This window comes from Rana temporaria, chromosome 4 (assembly GCF_905171775.1).
Source record: "Rana temporaria chromosome 4, aRanTem1.1, whole genome shotgun sequence".
In the NCBI taxonomy this organism is placed as follows: domain Eukaryota; kingdom Metazoa; phylum Chordata; class Amphibia; order Anura; family Ranidae; genus Rana; species Rana temporaria.
The window spans coordinates 386,351,505-386,365,928 of NC_053492.1; the positions used below are offsets into that span (position 1 = coordinate 386,351,505).

Below are 14,424 nucleotides of genomic sequence, written 5' to 3' on the forward strand. Positions count from 1 at the left end.
TGTTTTCTTTGGTAGCCTAACATTTTTATTTTTATTTTGTGGCTTTGTGAAGCTGGTGACTGAATTTGTTCCATTACAATAAACCACATTATTAGAGAACTGTAGAGCTTAATTTTTACTATGAGATGCTTTATGTCTTTTTTGCTTTGTGTTTTTATTTTTGTGCATAGTTCATGGGGAAAACCAGACTTATTTGAGACTTATGAGCTTAGGATGTTATACTTTATACCCTAAAAAAACATTTTTATATATAAGATATTTATAATAATAAGATGTATGATTATGTGCATGAAAATTCTGATGGATATACTTGATCCTGCATTCACTGGAATCCAGTCTCCCTTCTAGCATAAGGTCACATGACCAATACCATAGCAGAGCTTGATTATTAGTGGCTGTGTCTGAACACTGGACCTCTTGATTGGAGACAATTGGCTAGATTCACAAAGTGTTAAGCCGGCGTATCAGTAGATACGCCGTCGTAACTCTGAATCTAAGCCGTCGTACATTTAAGTGTATTCTCAAATTGAGATACACTTAAATGTAGCTAAGATACGACGGCCTGCGCCGTCGTATCTTAGCTGTCTAGTTCCGCCGGCCGCAAGGGGCGTGAACGCTTATTTACGCCTAGAATGCGTAAATCAGCGAGATACGCCTATTCACGAACGTACGCTTGCCTGTCGCAGTAAAGATACGCCGTTAACTTAAGGCTTTTTCAGGCGTAAAATTAGTCGAACAAATAGCTGGCCTAGCCAATGTTAAGTATGGACGTCGTTCCCGCGTCGAATTTTGAAAATTTTACGTCGTTTGCGTAAGTCGTCCGTGAATGGGGCTGGACGGAATTTACGTTCACGTCGAAACCAATAAGTCCTTGCGGCGTACTTTGGAGCAATGCACACTGAGATATGTCCACGGACGGCGCATGCGCCGTTCGTTAAAAATGTCAATCATGTCGGGTCATGGTTTATTTACATAAAACACGCCCACCTCTTCACAATTTGAATTAGGCGGGCTTACTCCGGCCCATTTACGCTACGCCGCCGTAATTTAGGAGGCAAGTGCTTTGTGAATACAGCACTTGCCTCTCTGACTTACGGCGGTGTAGCGTAAATATAATACGCTACGCCGGCTCAAAAATACGCCGCCCTACGTGAATCCAGCTAAATGTAATCAATGCCACAGTCTGGAGGGAGCAGATTCTAGTAATTACAGGTGCTGGAATGTTTTTTTTTTTTTTTTTAATTTGCCCAAATGTACATACATCTTACCTTTACTGTAATAGCACCACAAGTAATGTTTTATTAGGTATAGCTGCACCTTGAGAATGTTTTTTTTCTGTTTTTGGAAATACTAGAAAATAATATCAATGATCACATACAATGTGAGTTTTAAAGCTGTCTTAATATGGAATATGGCACACATATGGTGGACATGTCCGAAAATAAAAAACCATTGGAGTAAGATTAGATATTTAATAAATGAAATAACCAATATTGAGGTCTCAGATGACCCGTGGGGATGTTTACATCACGGGATTAGAATTCCATCTAAGCAATATTTGAAAACATTGCTCCCACACCTGTTAAATGCTGCCAAGAGTTCAATAGCAAGACATTGGCAAGATAAGGAAAGCCCCTCGATGAGACATTGGTGCAATAAAATAAATGTGACGCAAAACTTTGTGGCTTTAAGGCTTAGTGACATAGATGGTTCAGAAGAGTATGAGGATAAATGGAGACAATGGATAGAATTTAAGCAGACAATGACATCTGCAGAAATTATGGGAGCATAAGAAATTAAGATTTTAAGTTTTGAGGGGAGAAAAGAAAAGGGGCCTGGTGATTCGGGGTTGGGCGGGGGTGATAGGGATTATTACTATGTTTGATGTTTTTTTTTAATTTCTCACTTATGCAAGTTTTATACCAGAAGAGATAACTGTTAATGAAAGGACGTCTTTCATGAAATTTTTTTAATAAAGAAATATAATGATAAAAAATAAAGCTGTCTTAACTGTTGCATCACACTACCACATATTAGATCAACCAGTTAAGCAGTGGAATTAATAATGTTTTCTGCATTGTTTGCAAAGAATCAAGCCTGTGTCTTGGCTTTAAAGGGTCAATCTGACCAATACTGATATATTCATTTTTGACGATTGCCAAAGACTAAGGGCCATATTCTCGTAGATTTCCGGCGGGCGGCGCGTAAGCCATTTACACTCCGCCGCCCCAACCTACAGGAGCAAGTGCTGTATTCCCCAAACACTTGCTCCGTAGTTTGGGGCGGCGGAGTGTATTTGGCCCGGCGTATCCCCACGTATCTCCAAGGGGGCGGCTTCTATTTAAATTAAGCGCGCCCCTGATTCTAACGAACTGCGCATGCGCCAGGCTTAAAATAGCCCAGTGCGCATGCTCCAGTTCTCGGCGTAAAACGTCAATGACGCCGACGTGTGCGTCATTGACGTAAAGTCGTATTCAAGAACGACTTAGTAAAACGACGTACCCGACGGGAAAACACGACGCGGACCCGACGCCATACTTAACATGGCCTACGTGGGACTGGCGTAAGGTTACCCCTCATATAGCAGGGGTAACCTTACGCCTACGCAAACGATATAAGCGACGGTTACGCGACGCAAATTCGTTCGGGAATCGGCTTATCAGGCTCATTTGCATAAACAAATGAGACCTGAACGTAAACGCCACCTAGCGTAGCATAGATACACTGGCCAAAAAAGAGAGATACGATGGAGTATCCTGAGATACTCCATCGTAACTTTACTCAGAATATGGCCCTAAATCACTTCCCAGCTTATTATATTTTTTAGGGACTATGATGGTAAGATCTCTGCCACTGATGTCCTGTTACCACCCCCATGCTGTAATCATTACTAGAGGGTCTTACTTTGCTTGATTATTTAGTGATTTTATATATTGGTTGAACTAGATGGACTTGTGTCTTTTTTTCAGCTAGACTAACCATGTATATATTAGAATATACTATACTATACCATACTATATTAGAATGACACACGAAAGCATAAACATTGCTTTGGCTGTACAGGCAGGTACTCAAGCTCAAGCTATGAGTAAGCATCACATGATGTGAAACATATCAGCCACCTTTTTCCTGTTGTTCACTTCATTTTGACTGCATCGCTTTGGTTGTTTTTTGGATTTTATTTGTACAATAAAGACACATTTAAGGAATGCAGCAGTCCAGGATCTTCTTCTATCCAAAACTCTGTGTGTGGCGAAAAACTAACACTACACATCACCCTGAACAAACTATCCCCACTGTGAAACATGGTGGTGGCAACATCATGCTTTTCTTCAGCAGGGACAAGGAAGCTGGCCAGAGTTGATGGGATGATGGATTGAGCCAAATACAGGGAAATCTTAGAAGAAAACCTGTTAGGCCCTGTTCACACGATCAGTCAAACTGATGAAAACGGACTGAAGTTCAGTTTCATCAGTCCAAACCTACCGTGTGTATGGCCCATCAGACTTTTATCCTTCAGACCAAAGTTTTAAAACATGCTTTAAAATCGGACTGATGGACTGATGACCGATCGGTCAAAACCGATGGTTAGTACGCAAAAGCATCGGTTCAAAACCCGCGCATGCTCAGAATCAAGTCGACGCATGTTTGGAAGCATTGAACTTCGTTTTTTTCAGCACATCGTTGTGTTTTACGTCACCGCGTTCTGACCCGATCGGTTTTTGAACTGATGGTGTGTACGCACATCAGTCCATCAGTTCATAAGACCATGAGACCATCAGTCCATCAGACCATCAGTCCATCAGACCATCAGTCCATCAGTCCATCAGACCATCAGACCATCAGTCCATCAGACCATCAGACCATCAGTCCATCAGTCCATCAGACCATCAGTCCATCAGACCATCAGTCCATCAGACCATCAGACCATCAGTCCATCAGTCCATCAGACCATCAGTCCGTTTTCATCAGTTTGGACTGATCGTGTGTACAAGGCCTTAGGCCCCGTACACACGACCGGATCTGTCCGTTGGGATTTATCCGCGGATCAGTTCCAGCAGACAAATCCGGTCGTGTGTACGGCCTAGCAGACATTTTTCGGTGGACATTTGTCCAGCCGACCGGTTTTCAAGCGGATAAAAATTTCTTAGCATGCTAAGAAATCTATCCGCTGGAAACCTGTTCGTCTGACTTATCCGGTCGTCTGTACAGACTCACCGGATAAGTCCGACCGATCCCCATCCCTCGCATGCGTCAAAGTGATTCGACGCATGCGTGGAAGTATTTACCTTCCAGGGTCGCGCACGTCGCCACGTCACCGCGTATGTTTTCTGCTGGGATTTTGATCTGATGGTGTGTACAGCCCATCAGATCAAAATCCGGAGCAGAAATGTCCGATGGAAACGGTCCGGCGGACGACCCTAAATATACAGCCAGAGCTACAATGGAATGCTTTATTCATGTGTTAGAATGGCCCAGTCGAAGTCCAGACCTAAATCCAATTGAGAATCTATGGAAAGACTTGAAAATTGTTGTTCACAGACGCTCTCCATCCAATCTCACAGAGCTTGTGCTATATTGCAAAGAAGAATGGGTAAAAATGTCAGTCTCTAGATGTGCAAAGCTAGTAGAGACATACCCAGAAATGCTCGCAGCTGTAATTGTAGACAAAGGTGGTTCTACAAAGTATTGACCCAGGGGGGCTGAATACAAGTGCATGCCACACTTTTCAGATATTTATTTGTGTAAAATTTTGAAAACCATTTATCATTTTCCTTCCACTTCACAATTATGTGCCACTTTGTGTTGGTCTACCACATCAAATCCCAATAAAATGAATTTCCGTTTTGGTTGTAACATGACAAAATGTGGAAAATTTTAAGGGGTATGAATACTTTTTCAAGGCACTGTAGTGCTGATTGGATGGAAATCTGTGAAAAGCTGCAACTAAATCGAAGAACTTCAGAATAACATTCCTCAATTTTAAAATGTATCATTATCTACAGTTCATGATATCCTAAAACGATTCTTTTTTTTTTAAAGGTAAATTTTTATTTTGAAATTTTTGTACATACAAAACAGACAATACAACAGACACACATCCTAGGCGAACATCGCCCGTACATCATTTTACAAAACTTTGGTAGCTGGTACACATTTAGCATTTCCATAAAAACGCACAGAGAAAGGTGGGAGAAATCCTAAAACGATTCTGATCTCTGTGCACAAGGGACAAGGCTAATACACAATATTGGATGCCCGTGATCTTTGGGCATCACTGCATGGGCTCAGGAATACTTCCAAAAATCACTGTCTGTAAACACAGTTTACCATGCCATGCAAAAATGTAAGGTATAGTTCTATCATGCAAAGAAGAAGTCGTATCTGAACGTAATCCAGAAATGCTGCTGTCTTCTCTGGCCAAAGCTCATTTAAAACGGTCTGATGCAAAGTGATTGGTCAGACAAATTAAAATTTGACATTCTTTTTAGCAGCCATGGGCACCGCGTCCTTCCGAACTAAAGAGGAGAGGGACCTTTTGGCTTGTTATCAGTGCTCAGTTCAAAAGCCTACATCGAAGATGGGATGGGGATGCATTAGGGTGTATGGAATGGACAGCTTGCACGTCTGCAAAGTCACCATCAATGCTGAACAATATATCCAGGTTTTAGGGCAGCATATGCTTCCATCCACAATTCATCTTTTCCAGGGAAAGCCTTGCATATTTCAGAGTGGCTTCATAGTAGATGAGTCCGGGTGCTTAACTGGCCCGCTTGCCGTCCAGACCTTTCACCAATTGAAAATATTTGGTGCATCTTGAAACGTAAAAAAATAAAATAAAGAAGACCCTGGACTGTTTAGCAGTTAGAACCCTATATCAGATAAGAATGTGACAACATTCCTCTCCCAAAACTCCAGCAACTGCTCCCAGATGTTTACATAATGTTATTAAAAGCAGAGGGGATGCCAAACCATGGTAAACATGGCCCTGTCCCAACTTTTTGGAGACATGTTGCTGTCATAAATTTCAAAATTACCTTTTTTCTTAGAATGGTACATTTTCTCAATTTGAACATTTTAATATATTGTGAATAAAATAAGGGTTTATGAGATTTGCAACTCTGTTTTTATGCAGATTTTACAGTGTCCCAACTTTTTGGGAATTGTGGTTGTACTTCTGTAATTTTGCTGTGCTTTAGTGGTCTAAAACAATCTTTTTAACCAGGGTGCCGAGGCAATCTGGAGTGCCTTCAGGTTTCTTCAGGGGTGTCTTGGCAAATGCCTAAACATTGCCCCAACATTGTATACAAGCCAGCAGATGGATTAAGCTCTCTGTTTAGTTACAAAGAAAATTGAGTACTGTCCGTGATACTTTTTTTATTTGCACTAACATACAATTTTTCAGGACAAGCTTTCGGGGTGTTACCCCTTCTTCAAGGTCCAAGAAGTACTCAGTCCTTGAAGAAGGGGTAACACCCCAAAAGCTTGTCCTGAAAAATTGTATGTTAGTGCAAATAAAAAAAGTATCACGGACAGTACTCAATTTTCTTTATCACAATTGCACTAATACGGCTACAATCACGTCAAGTATGTTTAGTTACACAAAGCCACAAGTTTACATTGTGCACCATTACAACCTTCCCACTGCCAGCATCCTAACACCCGTAGATGTCATTGGTTGATTAGGAGGACATTGAGCGCCTGCACACCATTCTAGTTTGCTCCCACCCTGCCCCTCCCCATCAGCACTGGGGTCACATTACTTGAGAGATGGAGAGAAAATGAGGGAGAAGAGAAACACTGGAATACTAGTCGGTATCATTGTGCAAAGGTGTATTTGCTTTGAAAGCTGCATTATGAAAAACTTTTAATTCTTTTTTATTTCTTTTTTTATTTTAGAAGGGATGCCTAAAGATTGTTCATAATTTAAAAAGGTGCCTTGATTGAAAAAGGTTGAGAATTACTTCTCTAAAGAACACTAACTGGTTTTGTCAATCTGACTGCTACAGGAAAAGATTCTAGTCCATCTGTTGATACTTATAATTATGCCAGTTTTTAGTTAGATAAAGGAACTGCTGACCAGCAGTTTTCACTGAAGGTTGCAGGTGGCTGAGACAATTTCTCTGTTTTATCAGAGCCTTTCAATGCACCAGTTGTATGCAATGACTCAAAAGGCCTGAGGCCACTTGTGGTTTTACTGTCATGGTTTAGCAGTAAGAAGTGAATAGTCAACAAGAAAAACAGGTGTGTTTTGCACAAAGTTAATGTGCAATAGTAAAGAAAGTAAAATATAAAGTAAAATAATAAAGGAAAGCACAAAACTAAGTGCTATGGCATTTCAGATGTTAATGTAGCAGCTACAGAACCATTCAATTAAAGTGCAGTGGGTAAAGGGTCTGTGCTGAAGTAATTCCAGTGATTTTATGCTTAGCATTTTCCATCATTTGAATGTAGCTACTCAATCCATAGGTGCTCATGTTATCTAGTGCAGGTGAGTGAGTGAGTGAGTAGTGTGTGGACACGGGCTGCATAGTGTGTGGACACGGGCTGCATAGTGTGTGGACACGGGCTGCATAGTGTGTGGACACGGGCTGCATAGTGTGTGGACACGGGCTGCATAGTGTGTGGACACGGGCTGCATAGTGTGTGGACACGGGCTGCATAGTGTGTGGACACGGGCTGCATAGTGTGTGGACACGGGCTGCATAGTGTGTGGACACGGGCTGCATAGTGTGGACACGGGCTGCATAGTGTGGACACGGGCTGCATTGCTGCATAGTGTGGACATGGGCTGCATAGTGTGGACATGGGCTGCATAGTGTGGACATGGGCTGCATAGTGTGGACATGGGCTGCATAGTGTGGACAGCATTTTCCATCATTTGAATGTAGTTACTCAATCCATAGGTGCTCATGTTATCTAGTGCAGGTGAGTGAGTGAGTGAGTAGTGTGTGGACACGGGCTGCATAGTGTGTGGACACGGGCTGCATAGTGTGTGGACACGGGCTGCATAGTGTGTGGACATGGGCTGCATAGTGTGGACATGGCTGCATAGCTGCATGGTGTGGAGACGGGCTGCATGTGGTGGACACAAGGCTGGATACAGTTGTTATTTATTTTTTATAACTTAAAGCGGGAGTTCACCCAATTATATATTTTTTTATCTTTTCCCCTTAGATGGATGCTCGTTTTGTCTAGGGGAATCGGCTAGTTGTTTTAAAATATGATCCGTACTTACCGTTTTCGAGATGCATCTTCTCCGTCGCTTCCGGGTATGGGTCTTCGGGAGCGGGCGTTCCTTCTTGATTGACAGTCTTCCGAGAGGCTTCCGACGGTCGCATCCATCGCGTCACTAGTAGCCGAAAGAAGCCGAACGTCGGTGCGGCTCTATACTGCGCCTGCGCACCGACGTTCGGCTTCTTTCGGAAAATCGTGACGCAATGGATGCGACCGTCGGAAGCCTCTCGAAAGACTGTCAATCAAAATAGGAACGCCCAGTCCCGCAGCCCATACCCGGAAGCGGCGGAGAGAATGCATCTCGTAAACGGTAAGTACGGATCATATTTTAAAACAACTAGCCGATTCCCCTAGACAAAACGAGCATCCATCTAGGGGGAAATAGTGTCATGTGCGGGTGAACCTCCGCTTTAATACTGCATAAAACATTTAAGTGTAATCTCATGAGATAATTTATGAGGGCGTGTTTAGGGGCGGGGCGTGAGCCCTGTATAATGATATTATAAAAAGAAAGGAACACAGAGAGTATAAGATTTCCTATCATCTGTGCCCAGTCTTGCCACACAGAGTTAATCCAGCTCTGAGCAATCCTCTTTTTCACGTATTTATACTTACCTCGGTGGATGGAGCATCAGACCGATGCTCCATCTGTCCCCCGCCGTCTGTGCACTGAGAACCGAGCCATCGAACATCGCCGCTGGCTCGGTTCTCACAGATCCCTGAGAGGAAAGAGGCTTACTGTCAGTCAGCCTCTTTCCTCTCTGCTTCTCCACGCTCATTGGAGCGCTGAGCCGTGGAGGGGCGGGGGGAGGCTGTCTCAGTGGCTTGCTGAGACTGCCATCAATCAGGGCAGATGGCGGATCCCGACTTGGGAAGTCCTGATGACGCGCTGCACCGACTGATGGCAGTGACATCAGCAGAGAGTGGACTTCAGACTGCTCTCCGCTGAAAACGGGTCACAGGAGTGCAAAACGAATTGCACTCCTGTGACCCAGAGGAGAAGCCCAGCCGAAAAAGTCCAGGCTGGACTTCTCCTTTAATCTAGAAGCTGATTTTGCATTTATTACCTTTCTAAACCTAAACCTAATTTTCCCCTATTTTCCAGATGTCTCGGACTACAATTGCTATGGATCATTGATGTAGGCTTCCATTGCTGCCCTTCTTCAGAAATTCTAGTTGGCAGTCTGCTATACTGATGCTTTTGCTTCAGTTGTCCCTGGATGGAATCTAAAGGTAAGAAACGTTGACTTTCTTTCATTTACTTTATGCATGTTCCAGATTTATGTCTTGCATTTTTAGAAAGCAGCCAGCAGTTTTTGTGTTTCTCTCATGACGTCTGTACCTTAATACCTGGCCTGTCACATTCAGCTTTTCTAATTCAGTTTATTTTTCTCAAAACGGATGAAAAGTAAAGTCTTGTAGGTCTCTACAGGTTGCTGCAGATTATTGCTCTTTGGCTCTGTAGATAGGCAATACTTTACTGGTCTTAACCACTTCATTACTGGGCACTTAAACCCCCTTCGTGCCCAGACCAATTTTCAGCTTTCAGCGCTGACTCATTTTGAATGACAATTGCGCGGTCATACAAAACTGTACCCAAATTATATTTTTATAATTTTTTTCCCAAAAATAGAGCTTTCTTTTAGTGGTATTTGATCATCTCTGCGATTTTTATTTTTTGCGCTATAAACAAAAAAAGACAGAACATTTAAAAAAAAACACAATATTTTTTACTTGTTGTTATAATAATATCCCCATTTTTTTTTTATTTTTTTTTAATGTATTCCTCGGTTTAGGCCGATACGTATTCTTCTACATATTTTTGTTAAAAAAAATTGCAATAAGCGTATATTGATTGGTTTGCGCAAAAGTTATAGCGCCTACAAAATAGGGGATAGATTTATGATTTATTTTTTATCAGTAATGGCGGCGATCTGCGATTTTTTTTTTTCAGGCGACGGACACTTTTTTTGCGACGGACATATCGGACACTTTTGACACAATTTTGGGACCATTCACATTTATACAGTGATCAGTGCTATAAAAATGCACTAATTACTGTATAAATGTGACTGGCAGTGAAGGGGTTAACACCAGGGGGTGAGGAAGGGGTTAAATGTATTCCCTGGGTGTGTTCTAACTGTGTGGGGGGAGGGGACTGACTGGGGGAGGTGACCGATGCTGTGTCCCTATGTACAAGGGACACAGCTCAGTCTCCTCTCTCCCTGACAGGACGTGGAGCTCTGTGTTTACACACAGAGCTCCACGTCCCTGCTGTCACCGCCGATCGTGGGTACCTGGCGGACATCGCGGCCGCCAGGCACACGCATGTGGGTAATGCACATAGAAGGACGTCCAGGGACGTCCACCCGGCACTTGAGAGCCGCGCTGTGGACGTCTTTCGTCTATAGCGCGGCTCTCAAGTGATTAAATCAGTGGGAATATAAAAACACAAACACATGTACCTAGATGGCTGCAGCATCAATCTAATGCAGCTGTCCCCTGTCAGCTCTACACTGAGAACTGAGCAATTAAAGACTACTGATCACTCAGTTCTCGGGTCCACTCTGAGCACAGAGCCAGTGTCTGTCAGTCACTGGCTCTGTGCTGTGTCCCTCCAGCACTCACTGGAGCACCAGGATGGGGAGGGAGCAGGAGTGGCTGACTCAGGCTCACAGCAGTGTGCTGAGAGGCTGAGCCAGCTGTTCAGGGATCTGGGAGAATCCAAGTATTGTTGTCCGCATACCTGCAGAGCATGGACTGACTCTGTAATGTCAGACAACAGCAGACTTTTACCCACTGTCAGGCTGAATCTGAATCACAGGAGAGCAGAACAAAGTGCACTCCAGTGACTCACAGGAGAAGTATTGCTAAAAGAGCTTTGATCATACTTTTTTAAACCTTATACAGTATTATGTCGTATGGCTTAGGCCCCGTACACACGAGAGGATCGATCCGCTGGAATTGATCCGTGGACCGGCTCCAGCGGATAGATCCCCTGGTGTGTACGATCCAGCGGATCTGTTTCCGCTGATTTTTGTCCCCGGGGATGGATTTCCAGCGGATCAAAATTTCTTGACATGCTAAGAAATCGATCCGCTGGAATCCATTCCAACGGATTGATCCGCTGGTCTGTACAGACTCACCGGATCAATCCGTCCGAATCCATCCCCCGCATGCGTCGTAATGATTCGACGCATGCGTGGAATTCCTTATATGACATTGTCACGCATGTCGCCGCGTCATCATCGCGGCGACGGCGCGACACGTCACCGCGGACGGAATTCCGCGGGGATTTTGATCTCATGGTTAGTACAACCATGAGATCAAAATCCGCCAGAGGATTTATCCGCGGAAACGGTCCCACGGACCGTTTCCGCGGATAAATCCTCTCGTGTGTACCTGGCCTTACAGGCAGTGCCTTTATTTGGTTTTAATGCAAGACCCTCTTTAGGTGACTGTAACATAAGATAATAATTTCAGATGTTACCTAAAGCTGAATTTTAGGTACAAAACTCCCATTTAAATATATTCATCAGTAGCCACAAAGTATACAAACCCACCTTGTGAGCACCAAATACCTTTGCAATCCCAAATATTATCTTGTAAAAGTAGCAGTGACATCATCACTCTGCTGTATATAGTATGTGGAGAGAGCATAGCTGTGGAAGGGTCACAGCAGGCTCCACCCTCTACAGACTGCCTGCAGAAAACTACAGGAGGGGGCGGAGACAAGACCAGTCATCCTGCACAAGGAGTAATGCCGCGTACACACAATCATTTTTCGCCATGAAAAAAATGTTGTTTAAAAAAATGTCATTTCAAATGATCGTGGGCTTCACATCATTTTTCGGGTTCTGAAAAACGACAATTTGTTTTTTCGAACATGCTGCATTTTTTAACGATGTTTTAAACTATGTAGTTTTTCGGGTTGTAAAAATTGATGGCGTGTGGGCTAAAACGATGTTAAAAACCCGCGCATGCTCAGAAGCAAGTTATGAGATGGGAGCGCTCGTTTTGGTAAAACTACCATTCATAATGGAGTAAGCACATTCATCACGCTGTAACAGACCGAAAAGCGCAAATCGTCTTTTACTAACACGGAATCAGCTAAAGCAGCCCCAGGGGTGGCGTCATCCGCATGGAACTTCCCCTTTATAGTGCTATCGTACGTGTTGTACGTCACCGCGCTTTGCTAGAGCATTTTTTTAAAACGATGGTGTGTGGGCAACGTCGTTTTAGTGATGAAGTTGGAAAAACATTGCATTTTTTTTCATGCCGAAAAATGATCGTGTGTACGCGGCATAAGAACAGCAGTGACATCATTATTACAGCAGAGGCAATGTTTCATGTTTTACACTAGATTACTGCACATCCACAATCTAACACTAACCTATCTAGCCCTGTAAAGATGAAATCACTGTACATACTTTTTTTGAAGCTGATCCAGTTCGGTCTCCAGCACGGAAGCTCTGCAGAGGACAGAGCTGACAATGGCTGTGAAATGAATGGGGAGTGATGTCACCCATAGATTTACTATGGGGCATCCGTTGATGGATGTGTCCTCTGCACCCACCTCCACAGCCAAAGCCGCGGCTGACAGCTCAGCTTGGGATTGGGTCAGATCGGCTTCAAAAAAGGTATGTATACCGATTTCTTCTTTACAGGGCTAGATAGGTCAGTGTTAGATCATGGCTGTCTATATATGTAGGGATTTTAGTGTTAGGTTGGACTTATGCTGCGTACACACGGTCGGAAATTCAGACAAGAAATGTCCGATGTGAGCTTTTGGTCGGGAATTCCGACCGTGTGTATGCTCCATCGTACTTTTGCTGTCGGAATTTCCGCCAACAAAAGATTGAGAGCTGGTTCTCAAATTTTCAGACGGAAAAAATTCCAATCGGAAACTCCGATCGTCTGTAGCAATTCCAATGCACAAAATTCTGACGCATGCTCAGAAACATTTCGACGCATGCTCGGAATCATTGAACTTCATTTTCTCGTTGTATTTGCTCGTTGTAGTGTTGTACGTCACCGCGTTCTCGACAGTTGAAAGTTCAGAGAACTTTTGTGTTACCGTGTGTATGCAAGCCAAGCTTAAAGGGTCACTAAAGGAAATTTTTTTTTTAGCTAAATAGCTTCCTTTACCTTACTGCAGTACTGGTTTCATGTCCTCATTGTTCGTTTTTGCTTTGAAGTAGCTGTAATTCTGCTGTGATCTCCACACTTCCTGGTTTCCTGTTTCCTTATAACCATCGTACTGGGAGCTTTCTCACGGTGGTCTAAGCTGTCATTACTGTGTGTCTAAAACTCCTCAGAACCAATCAGATTCATTTTAAAAACAAAACACTGCCCTGGATTTGTTTGTTTTTGTTCTGTGTGTCTTCCCGACTCACCTCTCACCCGGAACTTCATGTATGTACATTTAAAACCAAAGTGAAACTAGAGGCACATTATATGATAGATTAAATTCAATTTTTAATCATTTTTAAAAGGAATCAGTTAACTTTTATGTCTCTATACCCAATAAACAGTCATTTCAGCAAAAAACATTTTTTCCTTTAGTGACCCTTTAAGGCGTAATTCCGTCAGAAAAACAATCCAAGGTTTTTCCGACGGAAAATCTGATCGTGTGTACGCGGCATTACACTTTTAACCTGTAACATTTAATTATTTTAAAAGAACTTGCAAAATAATTACTCCCAACCCACCTAACATTTGGCTGATGACCTAGTATATTTTGTAGTATATTGCAGTATATATTGAAAGCACCCGAAACTAAAAGCAGAAGAGGAGAAAAAATAAAGTGCAAGTCATTATGCAAAGTTCACGGGATGCACAAGTTTAATGTGGGAGATGATTGAATGGCCTCCAGGTTGCAATTTTCTAATGGAGCTCAGATTTCATAGTGCTCTTTGTACCTAGTTTGCTGTTTCAACAGCTTGTAAAAATCAAGCTATCACACGGATGGAGGAACATTTTTTTTTTAGTTTGTGAAGTCATGGAAGTGGCTAAGGTCATCACACATACATATTCCCTTAATGGATGAGTTTTCAGGACATATATTTCTAATTTTTCATCCTTTGGAAGGTGACACTTATGTCTTTACAAATTGCTAAATAAGACAATTTGTTAAAGATAAAAGAGAACATTTTCATCACAAAGCCTTGATATGTTTTTTTCAAG

At 42.8% G+C, this 14,424-nt stretch overlaps 1 long non-coding RNA gene across 1 annotated transcript in view; it reads left to right on the forward strand.

Moving 5' to 3' along the window:
- The window catches only part of LOC120937683, a 296,867-nt gene that overhangs the window by 72,224 nt on the left and 210,219 nt on the right, over nt 1-14,424 (forward strand). Inside the window, exon 2 of the long non-coding RNA XR_005748743.1 lies at nt 9,344-9,471. This is a non-coding gene — a long non-coding RNA (uncharacterized LOC120937683). The remainder of the gene's footprint in view (nt 1-9,343; nt 9,472-14,424) is intronic.